The following is a 17,226-nucleotide window of genomic DNA, read 5'->3' as shown; positions in this document are numbered from 1 at the left end:
GGAAGGTGACTTGCAAGGGGACTGGAGTGGGTGAAAGGTCAGAGAAGAAGTGTGTATATGTGTGTATGTATATGTGTGTGTATGCATATGTACATATATGTGTGTATATATGTATATGTTTGTGTGTATATGTATACTCACCTACTATGTGCCAGGAGGTATTGTGAAAGTTACTGAGAAACACACTGGTGAGCAAACCAGATAAGATCCTTGCCCTCATGGAACTTATGCTTAAGAGAGACAGATATTATACAAAGAAATGCACAAATAGCTATATAACTGTTAAATGTGACCAATGATTAGCGCTATGCAGAAGTGCAGAATGCTGTGAGAGCATACTCATTATGTATTCCAGCATTTATTAAACAAATATGTAATAAAACAAATTATATGTATTAGAGATTTGCTTTTTTTTTTTTGAGAGGGAGTCTTGCTCTGTCACCCAGGCTGGAGTGCAATGGCACGATCTCGGCTCACTGCAACCTCTGCAACCCAGGTTCAAGCGATTCTCCTGCCTCAACCTCCCGAGTAGCTGGGATTACAGGTATGTGCCACCACGTCTGGCTAATTTTTGTTTTTTTTTTAGTAGAGACAGAGTTTCAGCATCTTGGCCAGGATGGTCTTGAACTCCTGACCTCGTGATCCACCCATCTCAGCCTCCCAAAGTGCTGGGATTATAGGCATCAGCCACTGTGTCCAGCCTAGAGATAATTTTTAGAAAGGAATAAAATCATGTTCTTGTTCAAATATAAAATGAACATGTGTCAAAGATTTATTTAACACATTAATCTATGTGGTAACTAATAAGGTGTCAAAAACTACTTCAAAGGAGAATCCAAAGAGAAGAGGCATATATAGGTAATGAGGAGTGCTTACATTAATTTGCTCAAGATGCAAAACTGTTTTCTTCCAAGAGGACTGGGGGAATGAATTGCATCTTATTATTATAATTATAATAATTATTGTTATTATTTTGAGACAGAGTCTCTCTCTGTTGCCAAAGGGCTAGAAGATTGCAGTGGTGTGATCATGACTCTCTGCAGCCTCAACCTCCTGGGTTCAAGCGATCCTCCCACCTTGGCCTCCTGAGTAGCTGGGACTGTAGATGAGTGATATGTGACACCACACTAGCTAATTTTTAAATAATTTTTTGTAGAGAAGGGTTTCTGTATGTTGCCCAGGCTGGTCTCAAACTGTTGGGTTCAAGTGATCCCACCACAGCCTCCCAAAGTGCTGGGATTACAGGCGTGAGCCACCACATCTGGCCTCAAGTGCATCTTGAGCAGAAGAAATGTGTCTGTATCTCTGTGACAAGAATTGTTTTTATTATCATCAATCTTGTTACAACGTATGGAAGTGTACACTAGCTCAAAAATGCGAAATCCATCGGCCACCACAGAATCAGCTAACCTGAAATGATGTAAAGACAATTCATACAATTCTGGAGGACTTCCGGTAATCTTTGTGGACTTTTTTTTTTTTTTCAGCTTCAAAGTATTTTACAGTTTTTCCTGATGTGAGTCAGACCAGTACTAGACACTAATAATACAGAGGTAAACCATACAGACACAATTTCTCCCTCAAGGACAATGTTCCCTTATGTTCTAACTAGGGTGGAGAGCTGGGGAACAGTTTTTGGAAGCCAAACTGAGTCTTTGCTATTTTTGTTTTATACAGTCATATGTTAATTAACAACAGGAATACATTCTGAGAAATGTGTCATTAGGTGATCTCATTCGTGTGCAAACATCATAGAATGTACTTGCACAATTCTAGATGGTACAACCTACCATGCGTCTAGACTCTGTGCTATAACCTATTTCTTCCGGTCTACAAATTTGTACCTCATGCTACTGTACTGAATGTTGTAGGCAATCGTAACACAATGGTAAGTATTTTTGTATCTAAGCATAGCTAAATATAGAAAAGATACAGAAAAAATATGTAGAAAAGATTATTTTTAAAAAAGACACACTTGTATCTTTACTGTGAGTGGATCTTGCAGGACTGGCAGTCACTCTTGGTGAGTTAGAAAGTGGTGAGTGGATGTGAAAGTCTAGGACATTACTGTACACTACTGTAGACTTGACAAACACCGTACACTTAGGCTATACTAAATTTATTTTAAAAATTTGTTTCTTTCTTCAATAGTTAACTTTAGCTTACTGTAACTGTTTTGTTTTATAAACTTAAAAAAATTTTAAAAACACTTTTGGTATTATTTCATAATAACACTTAGCTTACAATAGGAACACATTGTACAGCTGTGTAAAAATATTTTCTGTCTTTATATCCTTATTCTATAAGCCTTTTCCTACTTTTAATTTTTTTTTTTTACTTAAATTTGTTGTTGTTGTTGTTAAAAACTAAGACACAAACACACACATTAGCTTCAGCCTACACAAGGTCAGGATCATCAACATCACTGTCTTCCAGCTCCATGTCTTGTTCCACTGGAAGGTTTTCAGGGCAATAACACATGTGGGGCTATCATATCCTATGATAACAATACCTTCTTCTGAATACCTCCTGAAAAACCTATCTGAGGCTGTTTTACAGTTAACTTATTTTTGTTAATAAGTAGAAGGAGCACACTCTAAAATAACAAAAAGTATAGTAAATATGTAAATCAATAAGTTGTTTATTATCATTATCAAGTATTATGTACCATATTTTTTATTTTATTATTTTTTTGAGATGGAGTTTCGCTCTGGTTGCCCAGGCTAGAATGCAATGGCACAATCTTGGCTCACTGCAACTTCTGTTTCCCGGGTTCAAGCGATTCTCTTGCCTCAGCCTCCTGAGTAGCTGGGATTACAGGCATGCACCACCATGCCAGGCTAATTTTGTATTTTTAATCGAGATGGGGTTTCTCCATGTTGGTCAGGCTGGTCTTGAACTCCTGACCTCAGGTGATCCGCCCGCCTTGGTCTCCCAAAGTGCTGGGGTTACAGGCGTGAGCCACCGTGCCTGGCCCATAACTGTTTTTTGTTGTTGTTGTTGTTTGTTTGTTTTTTGAGATGGAGTCTCGCTCTGTCACCCAGGCTGGAGTGCAGTGACACTATCTCGGCCCACTGCAACCTCTGCCTCCTGCGTTCAAGTGATTCTCCTGCCTCAGCTTCCTGAGTAGCTGGGATTACAGGCGTGAGTCACCATGCCTAGCTAATTTTTGTATTTTTAGTAGAGATGGGTTTTTGCCATGTTGGCCAGGCTGGTCTTGAACTCCTGACCTCTGGAGATCCACCTGCCTCGGCCTCCCAAAGTGCTAGGATTACAGGTGTGAGCCACCATGCCTGTCTATGTACATAATTGTATGTGCTAGACTTTTATACCAATGCAGTGTAGTAGTTTTGTCTACAGCAGGCTCACCCGAAACATGTGAATAATACATTGCACTATGATGTTAGAACAGCTACAATGTCACTTGGTGATAGGAATTTTTCAGCTTCATTATAATATTATGGGACCAGTGTCATATGTATGGATGGTCATTGACCAAAATGTCCTTATGGGATGCATGACTATAATTAAATGATAAAAGCACTTTGTACTCTGAGAAAAAACAACACTACCTGTCGAACTCCAAATCTGCAAATAAATGAAGATTGGAGCCTTTCCTGTTAGACTCCATAACAAAAACAACTTTACTTCTTACTTGTGTGATATACTATATCTGAAAATATGTGATTGCCTTTATAATGATCACATGAGAAAATTGCTGTTTTTTCCTACCTTGGACAGACTAACTCCTTGGTAATTTTTTTCCCTTGAAGTATCTGTTGTATTTTTTTCCCATGGGGGTTTTCTGATAAAAACTGGAAAATCTGCTAGACAAATTCTAAAAGAGCTATAAAACTTGTATTTTTCATTGGGTGATTTATCATTCTAAAGGAAAAAACTTCTTTCCTGGTAGATTTTTGTTTTCTAAATGCTTATTTTGTCTTTTTTTTCTTCTTTTTTTTTTGTGATGACACACAACCACCAAAATAATTACAGATTGTGGTAGGCACTGTGTAAGAAATAAGGGTGGTGATACAATGGAGTTCAACTCAAGAAGAGGAAATAATTGCTTTAGATTAGGGGTCAGCAAACTTCTTCTGTAAAGGATCGGATAGTATATATTTTAGACTCTGTGTGACATCCCTTGTCTGTCACAACTCACAGTTCCACCACTGTTGTGGGAAAGTAGCCATAGATGATATGTAAATGAATGGGCATGACTATGTCCCAGTAAAACTTTATTTACAAAATCAGGTGGTGGGCCAGATTTGGAACATGGGCCATTGTTTGCTGATTCCTGCTTGATATCACGAGCTCATGCAAGGCCTTCCTGAGGACATGATGTTTAAGATAAAATGTGAAGAATAAAAAGAAGCTGGCTTTCCATGCAGAAAGGATAGGCTGGTCAAAGTCCCTGAGACAGAGAAGGGTTTGGTGTATCTGAGAAACAGTAAGGGGGCCAGTGGCTAAAGCACAAACGAATCAAGCAGAGTGTGAGATCAGCAATGTTGTCAGGAACTGGGTCATGCAAGATCTCGTGGGTCCCAGTAAGGAGTTTGGATTTTATTCTAAGAGCAGCAGAAACTTACTGTAGGATTTTAAACTGTGGAGTGACTTTATTAGGTATTAACTTTAAAATGGCTGCTGTGACTTTGAGGAGGACAAAATACATGGGTTATAGTAAGGAGGTTATTGTAGTAATTTGCACAAAAGATGATGGTCAATGTGAAAGATGGCACTGGAGATGGAGAGACATAGTTGGCCTTGAGAGGCATTTTTTAGGGTCCACTGATAGAATCTTTTGATTGTTTGAGCGCAGTTGTCAAAGGAAGGATCAAAGATGACTCCAAGGTTTCTGGCAGGAGCTGGGTGAATGGTGGTGCTATTTACTGAGACAGAAAGAGTGGGTGAGTGACAAGACGTGAATGTGAGGGAGAGTGAACTCAGAATCACGCTACTCACATGCCAAGTTGGAGGTGCCAATTAGATATCCAAGTGCAAATGTCAGCAAGGCAGTTGGAGCTCAGCAGGAGAGGTTGAGACTGGAGGAGTACACTTGGGATTCATCAACGTAAACGTGGCACTTTAAACCATTACATTGCATGGCCCATAATCCTGGCACTGTGGGAGGCTGAGGTGGGAGGATTGCTTGAGCCTGAGAGTTCAAGATCAGCCTGAGCAACATAGAGAGATCCTGTTTCTACAAACAATACAAAAATTATCAAGACTTGGTGGTGTGCCTGTGGTCCCAGCTACTTAGGAGACTGAGGTGGGAGGATCATTTGAGCCCAGGAGGTAGAGACTGCAGTGAGCCATGATTATACTACTTCACTCAAGCCTGGGCAATGGGAGTGAGACCCTGTCTCAAAAAAAAAAAAAAATTGTGCTAAAATATACATACATTCACATTGTTGTACAGCCATCGCACCATCCATCTCCAAAAATTTCCATCCTCCCATTCTGAAACTCCATACCTATTAAACAATAACTCCCCATTCCTCCCCCTCTCACCCAGGCAACCACCATTCTACATTCTGTCTTTGTGACCTTGACCACTCTAGGTATCTCGTATAAATGGAATCACACAGTATTTGACCTTTTGTGACTGGCTTACTGCACTTAGCATAATGTCTTCAAGGCTCATTTATATTTAGAGTGTGTCAGAGTTGCATTCCCTTTTTCATTTTTTTCTATTTTTTTGTTATTGTGAAATACACATAACATAAAATTTACCGTCTAAACCATTTTATTTTATTTTTTGGATTTTTTTTTATCTTGAGGTAGGGTCTTGCTGTATCACCCAGGCTGGAGTGCAGTGGCGCAATCATGGCTCACGGTGACCTCAACCTCCTGGGATCAAGTGATCTCCTGCTTCAGCCTCCTGAGTAGTTGGGACTACAGACATGTGCCAACGCCATCTTAACCATTTTAAAGTGTACAGTTCAGTGGTATTAAGTACAGTCATAATGTTGTACAATCATCGCCACCATCCATTTTCAGAACTCATTTCATCTTGTACAATTGAAACTCTATACTCGTTCATCAATAACTCCCCATTCCTCTCTCCTCCCAGTGCCTGGCAACCACCATTCTGTTTTCTATCTCTACAACTTTGACTATTCTAGGTACCTCATATAGGTGACATCGGACAATATCTATCTTTTTGTGACTGGCTTATTCCACTTAACATTCTCATGGTTCATCCACGTTGTAGTATGTGTTAGCATTTCTTTTTAAAGGCTGAATAATATGACAGTGTATGTATACACCATATTTTGCTTCTCCATTCAGCTGTTGATGGACACTTGGGTTACTTTTGTTTTTTTTGTTACTTTTGATTTTTTGTTTTTGTATTTGTTTTGAGACGGAGTCTCGCTCTATTGCCCCAGGCTGGAGTGCAGCCGCACGATCTCAGCTCACTGCAACCTCCCCCTCTTGGATTCAAGCGATTCTCATGTCTCAGCCTCCCAAGTAGCTGACATGACAGGTGTGCGCCACCACGCCACACTAATTTTTGTATTTTTAGTAGAGACGGGGTTTCACTGTGTTGGCCAGGCTGGTCTTGAACTTCTGACCTCAAGGGATCTGCCTTCAGCCTCCCAAAGTTCTGGGATTACAGGCGTGAGCCACCGCAGCCACTGGCCTTGCTTCCACATTTTAGCTACTGTGAGTAATGGTGATATGAACATGGATATACAAATATCTTTTTGAGACAATGTTTCCATTTCTTTTGGATACATACCCAGAAGTAAAAATGCTGGCTCATAGGGTAGTTTTATGTTTAGTTATTTTTAGGAACCACCACACTTTTTTCCAAGAGGCTGTATCATTTTACATTCTCACCAACAGTGGACAGGGCTCCAATTTCTCCACATCCTTGCAAACCTTATTCTTTTCTTTTTTTTTTCTCTTAATAGTAGCCATCTTAATGGGTTTGAGGTGGTATCTCATTATAGTTTTGACTGCATTTCCCTAATGATTAGTGATGTTGAACATCTTTTCGTATACTTATTGGCCATTTGTATATCTTTTTTGGAGAAATAACTACTCAAGTCATTTTTGAATTGGGTTGGTGGGGTGTTTTTTGCTGTAGAGTTTTAGGAATTCTTTATATATTCTGGATATCAATCCAGATGTATACTTTATCACATATTACATATGGTTTTTCATATCAGAAGGCATATAAGATATATGCTTTCCAAATATTTTCTCTCCTTCTGTGGGTTTCCTTTTTACTCTATTGATACTGTCTTTTGATGTGCAAAATTTCTAAATTTTCCTGAAGTCTAATTTGCCTTTTTTCTTTTGTTACCTGTGCTTTTGGTATCATATTCAAGAAATCATTGTCAATGCCAATTTCAAGAAGCTTTCTCCCTATGTTTTCTTCTAAGAGTTGTATAGTTTTATTTCTTGCATTTAGGTCTTTGATCTATTTTGAGTTAATTGTTGCATATGATGTAACGTAATGGTTCAGATTCATTCTTTTGCACGTGAATATTCAGTTTTCCCAACATCACTTGTTGAAAAGACTGTACTTTCCCTCACTGAATAGTCTTGGCAGTCTTGTCAAAAATCATTTGACCATATATACGAGACTTTATTTCTGGGCTCTATTTTCCTCCACTGGTGTGTATTTCTGTTCTTATGCCAGTATGACACTGCTTTGATTACTATAGTTTGGTAGTAAGTTTTGAAATCAGGAAGTGTGAGACCTCCAACTTTGTTCTTTTTGAAGATTATTTTGGACATTTGAGGATCTCTTGAAACTCCATATGAATTTTAGGATGAAATTTTCTATTTCTGCAAAAAGAAATCCTCCAGATTTTGATAGGAATTGCATTAATTCTGTAGATTTCTTTGGGTAGTACTGACATTTTGAAAGTATTAAGTCTTCCTTCCTTTTTTTTTTTTTGAGATGGAGTCTTGGTTTGTTGCCTAGGCTAAAGTGCAGTGGCGCGATCTCAGCTCACTACAAACTCTGCCTCCCAGGTTCAAACGATTCTCGTGCCTCAGGCTCCTGAGTAGCTGGGATTAGAGGTGTGTGCCACCACACCTGGCTAATTTTTGTATTTTTCATAGTGGCGGGGTTTCACCGTGTTGGCCAGGCTGGTCTTGAATGCCTGACCTCAAGTGATCTGGCTGCCTTGGCCTCCCAAAGTGCTGAGATTATAGGCATAAGCCACCATGCCCAGCCAAAAGTATTAAGTCTTCTAATTCATGAACATGGGATATCTTTCCATGTATTTGTGTCTTTTTAAATTTCCTTCAGCAACATTTTGTAGTCCAGTGTACAAGCCTTTCATCTCCTAGGTTAAGTTTATTTCTAAGTATTTTATTCTTTTTGATGCTATTGTAAATGAAATTGCTTTCTTAATTTCCTTTTGGATTATTTATTGTTAATGTGTAGAAATGCAACTGATTTGTGTGAAATCTATTTCGTATCCCACTACTTTGCTGAATTTATTAGTTCTAAAAGGTTTGTGTATGTGCTATGTGTAGAATAACAAGAGAGTGTTTTAAGAAGGAAAATATAACAGGTAAGACACCTTCACATGCAAGCAACAACACAAACCAGACTAGTGTAAACAAGAAGGGAATTTATTATCGTACAATAAGAAGCCCAGATGTAGGGTGACTTGAGCTTTGGTTAACTGAACATCATCATCAACAACTCAGATTTTTTTCCCCCATCTTTTTACTCTTCCTTCAGCTATTCCCTTCATAGCTGCAAGATGATTGCCACAGATCCAGCCATCACATCTTCACTCAGCTATGTACAGAGGCAGAAAAGAGCCATTTCTTCCATGTATGTCTTTTTCTTTTCTTTTAACTTTTTGTAGAGGCAGGATTTCACTATGTTGACCAGACTGGTCTCAAACTTCTGGACTCAAGTGATTCTTCCACCTCAGCCTCCCAAAGCGCTCTTTTTCTTTTGTTTAAAGAAACCTTCCTAGAAGTCCTTCCCTGAGCAACTTGCTTTTATGTCTCATTGGCCAGAAACAGGCCACATGCCCATCCCTAAACTAATTACAGCGAAGGGAAGGAGACCACCATGATTTACTTGGACCAATCAGAATTTTCCCCCAAAAAAGAAAGGAAAAGAGGGGTAGATGGTAGAGCAAAGTGAAGATCTTTTTAGCATAAGAAAAAAGGAAAATGTTCGTTAGATGACAGCTGCAGGCAACACTTGGCTTTAAATTCAACTGCAAAGAACATAAAAATGCTTAATAATTGGCTTAAACAAGAAAGTGGTTTATTTTCAACTCATATTCACTAAGTCCTGAAGTAGGCAGTTCGTGACCGGTCAGGCACCGTGTGGATTCAGAGACCCAGGTTTTTTTAATCTTGTCACTTCATCATGTGTGACCTTCATTCCCAACTGTGTCTCATGTTACAAAATAGCTACTTGAGCTCCAGACATCACATCTGCTTTCCAGTCAACTGGAAGAAGGAAGAAATGAAGGAGCAAAGCTCCATGTATTTAAGGACACTTCCTGGAGGTCACAACTTTATTTACATCCTATTGGCCAGAAGGATAGGTTCTTCAACTGTCTATAGAAGAAGGAGAGAGTAAAATTTTGAGGACAATCAGAAGTTTCTGTCACAGCAACCACTAGATTCTCTTCCAGATGGAATGATCAGTTCTACCAAATGCTGCTGAGCAGTGGAGTGGATGTGTATGGAGATGTAATCTTTGAATTTGGCACTTGGAAATCCTATGTGACTTTGGGAGCTTTGGGGAAGGGATGAAGGCAGAAGTCCAGGAGGAGTGGGCAGGGTTTGCATGGGATTCATCTCAGCATCAAAGACTGCCCCCTCACCTGCTGTATAATGGCCCACCGCCTCCCCATTGTGACCAGGCCTTCGTGATGTCTGGATCTGGCCCCCCTTCCTCCCAGGACAACGCGCAAGGTTCTACAGTGTGGGCAATCTCTCATCTCCCAACCGTGTGGAAATTGCGTTTACTGTCTAGACTCCTGGCAGCTAACTTTGTTAGGGCACCTGCCTACCCTTCTAGACCACAAGGGCAGGGGTTATTGCTGATCCAGCCTCACATGAGCAAACAAAGTCACAGAGTCCTGATAGACGTTAATTGACTGACTGAATGAACAAACAAGCTCTCAGTGCCTAGCATAGGGCTTGATCCATAGTTTATGTGAATAATGCTCATTGAATCATTTTGTTTATAAAAGAATGAATGAATGAAAGAATAAATGAATGTATGAATGGATGAACTCATAGTGCTTAACACCAAGTCTGCTTACATAACAGTTGCTAGAAAATGTTTGTTTCTTTTATTTAAAATATGAATAATATATTCATATGATTCAAATATATTAAAACATATACTGGGAAGAGGCTCATTCCCACTCCATTTTCCTTCTATTTGGTTCCCACCACTTTTATTCATTTCTTAGCTTTCCAGAGGTTCTTCATGCAAATTTATGCAATGAAATATATTGCTATTCCCCTACGCCTTGCTTGGTGGGGGTAGCTGGGACTGAGAAGGTAGGGACCGCTGAGGTAGGCACAGAATCAGATAACCTGATATATTATCCTCACTGGCCTTCTCAACACAGCCATTATTCTGGGAAGGCACAAGATTGTACATTTATTTGACTATAAAACATAAATCAGATCCCTAAACCCGGGTTCCGTCCTGGCTGGGGCTCTGACCTCCCACCTGTCCTGTGTGAATCAGGAGCAGCAGCCCCTCCCTGGGAAGGGATGGCCAGATCCACTGCTTTCTAAGAGTGGGCTGGGTACAACAGGTTGTACCTGAGTTGCTGCTCAGTGGAGCCACACCAACTAAAGAACACCAAAGCCCAAAGAACCTTCCTCCCTTTCCCATTTTCCTTCAACTTGTTATTAAGGAGAAAGTCTGTGTTCAATGCTGGTGTGTTTTTAACACCTCTCTTAACACTTACTTCCCTTTTTAACAGAGAATAGGCCTCCAGAGCCTTTTGCAGGCAACCGGATCTGGCTAGAATGTGATGACATTGTTTTGTTTTCATTGTACTTATTTTTATGGCTACCTTCTATTTATGGCATGAGATACTGGTTTTCCATTTATGGAGGGCCCTAAACTTTCCTTTTGAAATAATATATTTATGTTTTTAAAAGGAGGACCATTTAAAGAAAAAATATTATGTAATATTAATTGCGTAATATTTACAGCACAGGTGGTACCGAGACAAGGAAAAAATTATAAAGAGGTATGTAATGTGCTGAAAAGGAGGACATGCTTCTCAGGCTAATGCCTCTCCCAGACCCTATTTAACAGAAGGCACCACTGAGGCACAGAGAGGAGAAGGGACTTTCTCAAGGTCACACTGATGATGTGGACTAAGAACTGACAGCCTCTTGACAGCCCTGTGGTGGGGGACATCTTGTGCCAGACAGGGAGGGCAGAGGTCAGGGACTGTGTGCAGCCCCATTGGTCTGTCCAGTGCACTGATCCACTAGTCAGAGTCCTCCAAGGTTGACCAAGTCATGGACTGAAGGCAAAAAGGACCGGGGGACCTGGAGGGGAGGAGAGGAGAACGCTGGTGTTTATCATGCACTGACTATGCTAGATGTTTGGGTGTCGGACGTCACTCCCAGATAATTCACAAATTTGGGGGCAGACATGTCCTACAAATATAACTCAAGTTTCTGGCAACAGTGTGGTAAGTGCTCCAACAGAGGCCTCTCTAGTGACATCTGGGTTTTTGTCTGCTTACTGGTCATTTCCCCATATTCTTTTGGGAAACCATCTCTTCACCACTCTCGATTCTTGTAGCTCAGACCAGGTAAACCCCACACCCACTTCAGTGGTGGGCACATGACCAGACCTGGCCAATTAGAACACTTTATCCTTCTTGCCACAGAGACTGGCATATGGTTGGGCATGTGACCCAAGGCAGGCCAGAGGGGGCCTTCCGCAGGAATTTGCTGGAACCACTAGAGAAAAATCTCACTTAATAGGGTTTTCTAAATGGATAAATTGTAATCCAGAGTTGATTTGCTGGCAGCTATCTTTGCCACCAAAAGAGGAGAGGTTCTCTGAAAATGAAGCTGACAGGCAAGCAGGGATGACAGATGGAGAGACAGCTAGAGTCCTAATGCTATTGTATGGTCACCTCCTGGATCCAGCCATGAAATCGGTGACCCTGAACTCAGTTCTATTTATTTTTTGTTTTTTAAATTAAATTAAATTAAATTAAATTTTAATTTTTAGAGACAGGATTTCGCTTTATCACACAGACTGGAGTGCAGTGGTGTAATCACAGCTCACTGCAGACTCAACTTCCTAGGCTCAAGTGATCCTCTTGCCTCAGTCTCCCATGTAGTTGGGACTATAGTTGTGTGTCACCACATCTGGCTAATTTTTATTTTTTTTATTTATTATTTAATTTAATTTTTAATTTTTATTTTTTGTAGATGTGATCTCACTATGTTACCCAGGCTGGTCTCGAACTCCTGGCCTCAAGTGATCCTCCTACCTTCACCTCTCAAAGGTCTGGGATTACAAGTGTGAGCCACTACGCCTGGCTCATTTTTATTTTTGTAGAGATGGGGTCTCACTATGTTACCCAGGCTTGAACTCGGTTCTAGAAGCCAATAACACACACACACACACACACTCACACACATTTGCATTAGCCACTTTGAGATGGATTTCTGTCTCTTAAAACCAAAAAGAGACCTGGATAATCCAGGCAGAAACATTATCACGGGAATGTTGGCAACAGAGAGGGGTTGGAGTGTGTGTGAAGATTTATCTGGGAGTCCTTCCTGGTGGAGGCAGGTTTTGAGCAGGGTTTTGAGAAATGGAGATCATTTTGATATACAAAGAAGGTAAAGAAACAGTATTTCCAGTGAGGGAAACATCCTGGGCAAAGGCTTGGTGGTGGAACAGGGCAGGGAAGTGGCACAGTCCAGTGTGATTGGAGAGAGGATGGGGATAGAGAGGTGGTGGGAGAGGAGCTGGCAAGGAAGATGCGCCCTAATCGTGCAGAGATCCAGGCTGTTCCTCCACCTGCATCCTCCTCCTCTGGAGGTGTGCCCTTCTTCAGTTAACTCATCCACAACCATTTAGTGAACACCAGCATGTGCCAGGCTCTGTTGAAGGGCTGGCGAGAGAGCTGTGGGCCACACCACCAAGTCTCTGCCCTCTTGTAGCTTCTTTTGTAGGTGAAGGACACAGGTGGTAAACATAAGAAAAAAAGAAACAAATATCATAGTGTCAGGGAGCAATAACTGTTATCTAGAAAAATTAAGATGAGTAAAGGGAATACAGTCTAGTGGAGAGGGATTTGGGATGAAAATGGATAATACTGATGGTTGACCGACATTGTGAATGCACTCAATGCCATTGAACTGGTAAAATGGTTAAAATGATAAATTTGACATTAGGTATTTTTCTGTTCTTTATATTATGCACATTTCACCACAATAAAAAATAGGATTGGCGGAGGGGTGCTATTTTAGCTAGGGTGGTCAGGACATGTCTCTCTGAGGAGGGGTTGTTTGAATAGAGTGAGGGGAATTAGCAAGCCTCAAGGAGATCGGGGAGAAGGTGAGAAGGTATTCCGGGTGGAGGGAACTGCCAGGACAGACCCTGTGGGGCCGGAGTGGGCCTGGTGTGCTCTAAGGACGGTAAGTGGGCCTGTGTGGCTGGAGCCCAGAGAGCAAAGGGAGAGTGGGAAGAAGAGGAGTGCAGGGGTCAGCAGGGGCTTGGATGCCAGGAGAGGATTTTGGATTTGGTTGTATGAGTGATGGGAAGCCATCGGAGGGCAGAGCAGGGAAGGGGTATGAATTAGACTTTCTGTTCAACTCTCCCTCTGCCCACACTCAGTCCCGCTCTTAATCGGGATGGTGATCTTGCCTCTGCTTCTGACTGTCTCTCTCTCCTGGCTGCTACCCTCTTCTGCACATCTTCATGACCGTTATCTTGCTGAGGTCATCTTTTTTTTTTTTTTTTTTTTTTTTGAGATAGAGTCTCACTCTGTCACCCAGGCTGGAGTGCAGTGGCACAAACTCGGCTCACTTCAGCCTCTGCCTCCTGGGTTCAAGCCATTCTCATGCCTCAGCCTCCCGAGTAGCTAGGATTCAGGTGTGCACCACCATACCCAATGAATTTTTGTATTTTTAGTAGCAATGGGGTTTTGCCATGTTGGTCAGGCTTGTCTTGAAAACATGGCCTCAAGTGATCCACCCACCTTGGCCTCCCAAAGTGCTGAGACTACAGGTGTGAACCTCCGTGCCCACAGAGGTCATTGTTTTTATATGGCTGACTCAAATGACCTCCAACTGGCCTCCCTGCCTCCTGCTGACCCAGGCTCCACCAGTCATCAGGGTCTCTTTCTACCTGCAGCTCTGACTAACCTTTGCCTTGGTGAGAGCCACAGTCCCCCAACTTTTCAGTCCAGCCTCACCTAGTTTCTTTTCTCCTCACCCCAAAGCCTCCACTCGGAGCCTCCATGGGGTTCCCTGCTGCCGTAGGCTGTCCCTCCTCAAGGCTGGTGTATGGCTCTCTGCTCTACTCACGTTCCTTTTCACCTAGACAGCTCCCTCCCATCCTTCAAGAACCACCCAGCATCACTCCTCTTCAAAGCCTTCCTTGGCTGTTCCCGCCCCGGGCTGGCTTAGCTAGCTCCTCTTCAGTGCTCCCTAAACCACTCACATCTTCCACTTTCAGAGCCCCAAGCACGTTGGCATGCAAAGCACATTGGTTTGGTTTGGTTTTGTACAAGCCTTTCCCTCTTCTCAGCTCCCTGAACCCCCAGTTCCCTGCTCATAGTATAGTCTCGATAAATGTTTACTGAATAAATGAATGAGTTTGGAATTTATCTTTTTTTTTTTTGAGACGGAGTCTCGCTCTGTCGCCCAGGCTGGAGTGCAGTGGTCGGATCTCAGCTCACTGCAAGCTCCGCCTCCCGGGTTTACGCCATTCTCCTGCCTCAGCCTCCCGAGTAGCTGGGACTACAGGTGCCCGCCACCTCGCCCAGCTAGTTTTTTGTATTTTTTAGTAGAGACGGGGTTTCACCGTGTTAGCCAGGATGGTCTCGATCTCCTGACCTCGTGATCCGCCCATCTCGGCCTCCCAAAGTGCTGGGATTACAGGCTTGAGCCACCGCGCCCGGCCTGGAATTTATCTTGCAGAAACCATACTCCCACCACCACTACCACCACCTCCACCAACAAAAATAATATCCAACTCAAGCTGAGGACTTGCTATGTATTGCGCACTGTGCTAAACGCTTCCGAACCTGGATCTGATTTCTATTTCATAATCTTAGGAAAAAAATCGCTGTATTAGCCCCAATTTAGAGATGAGAAAACTGAGGTATGGTGAGATTAAGCCATTTTCCCAAGGCTACATAACTCAGAAGCAGGAGAGCCGACAGTCCAAAGTGTGCAGCCCAAAGCCATAGGTACCACACGCAGCTGGAAGAGGCGTCTTGGCATTACTGCATCCATGGACGGGGTTTCTGGGAGTCCTGGAGCCCCATGTGAAGATCGGTTGTCCATGAATTTTTGGGTGTGGAGGCAGGTCCATTACTTGTATTTTTTTTTTTTTTTTTTCTTGACAGGGTGTTGCTTTGTTACCCAGGCTGGAGTGCAATGGTGTGGTCATAGCTCACTGTAGCCTCCATCTCCTGGGTTCAAGAGATCCTCTCGCCTCAGCCTCCCAAGTAGCTGGGACCACAGGCGTGCATCACCATGCCTGCATAATTTTTTTTTTTATTTTTTTAAGAGATGTTGTCTCCTGTGTTGTGCAGGCTGATCAAACTCCTGTGCTCAAGTGATCCTCCTGCCTTGGCCTCCCAAAGTGTTGGGAGTACAGGTGTGAGCCATCATGCCCAGCCGTGATCCATGACTCTTTTTTTTTTTTTTTGAGATGGAGTGGTGCTCCTCTATCACTCAGGCTGGAGTGCAGTGGTGAGATCTGGACTCACTGCAACTTCTGTCTTCTGGATTCAAGCGATTCTCCTGCCTCAGCCTCCTGAGTAGCTGGGATTACAGGTGTGTGCCACCACACTTGACTAATTTTTGTATTTTTAGTAGAGACGGGGTTTCACCATGTTGACCAGGCTGGTCTCGAACTCCTGACCTCAAGTGATCCGCCCACCTCGGCCTCCCAAAGTGCTGAGATTATAGGTGTGAACCACTGCACCAGCTGGTCCATTACTTTTGTCAGAGTCTTAGAGGGGCTCTTGATAATTCCTGCATTTAAGACGTTCATCTGTACATAAGGGGGAAAGATAGAGTTTTCGAGTATTGGACTGTTGGGGCTCAACCTATGCTTTAGAGAGATCATGTTGGTTATCCATTGCAGTGTAATGCAGGGAAAAGAGATTGGAAATATCCCTAAGGTTCACCAAGAGTGGATGCGTTAATCATATCATGGTACCTCCTTCCACAGAAGGGAATATTACGCAGTCATAAAGATGAATGAAGAGTCTCTTTATGTACCAATGTGAAATGATTCCTAAGATAAATATGTCAGACAGAGAGAGAGACAGGGTCTGGGTCTCACTCTGTCTCCCAGACTGGAGTGCAGTAGTGTGATCTCGGTTCACTACAGCCTCCATCTCTGGGGCCTCAAGAGATCCTCTCACCTCAGCCTCCTCAGTAGCTAGGACTACAGGCTTACACGACCACGCTTGTTAATTTTTTTTTTTTTTTTTGGAGAGACTAGGTCTCACTATATTGCCCAGGCTGGTCTCAAACTTCTGGGCCAAAGAGATTCTCGCACCTCAGCCTTCCAAAGTGCTGGGATTACAGGCGTGAGCTACCATGCCTGGCCTTCCAAGACATAGTTGAAGTAAATACAGCAAGGTGCAAGTATAATTAGCTTCTATGTGTGCTTTTTAGGAAGGGAGGGGTTAAGATTATACATCTAGATGTGCTTCTGTATGCGTAGAAAATCTTTGGCAATATTCACTGTTAAATAGTCAGTGGAAACTCTACCTCATAGGGTTTTTATGAGGGTTACATGAGTTCATCTTAGATAATTGCTTAGAAGAGTACCTGGCATACATTAAGCACTACAGAAGACTTTATTGGATAAAATTAAAAAAGACAGTCCCTTAGGAGGTGGAGACCAGGTGACTAAGGGGCAGGGAGAGAGACTTATTTTTCATCTGATGCCCTTAGACTCCTTTTGAATTTGGTACCATGGGTAAATATTTATTTATATATTATTTATTTTTGAGACGGAGTCTCACTCTGTCACCC

The 17,226-nt window shown here is 42.2% G+C and overlaps 1 non-coding gene across 1 annotated transcript; it reads right to left on the bottom strand.

Moving 5' to 3' along the window:
- Positions 1–3,796: 3,796 nt before the first annotated feature.
- On the bottom strand, positions 3,797–3,858 carry LOC111548257. Its single transcript, XR_002733337.1, has one exon. It is a non-coding gene; the product is annotated as a U7 small nuclear RNA (small nuclear RNA).
- Between the last annotated feature and the right edge of the window lie 13,368 nt (positions 3,859–17,226).

Source organism: Piliocolobus tephrosceles, chromosome 20 (genome assembly GCF_002776525.5).
Source record: "Piliocolobus tephrosceles isolate RC106 chromosome 20, ASM277652v3, whole genome shotgun sequence".
Classification (NCBI taxonomy): domain Eukaryota; kingdom Metazoa; phylum Chordata; class Mammalia; order Primates; family Cercopithecidae; genus Piliocolobus; species Piliocolobus tephrosceles.
The sequence above is the reverse complement of the archived record's forward strand: the minus strand, read 5'-3'. Positions and strand labels throughout refer to the sequence as shown.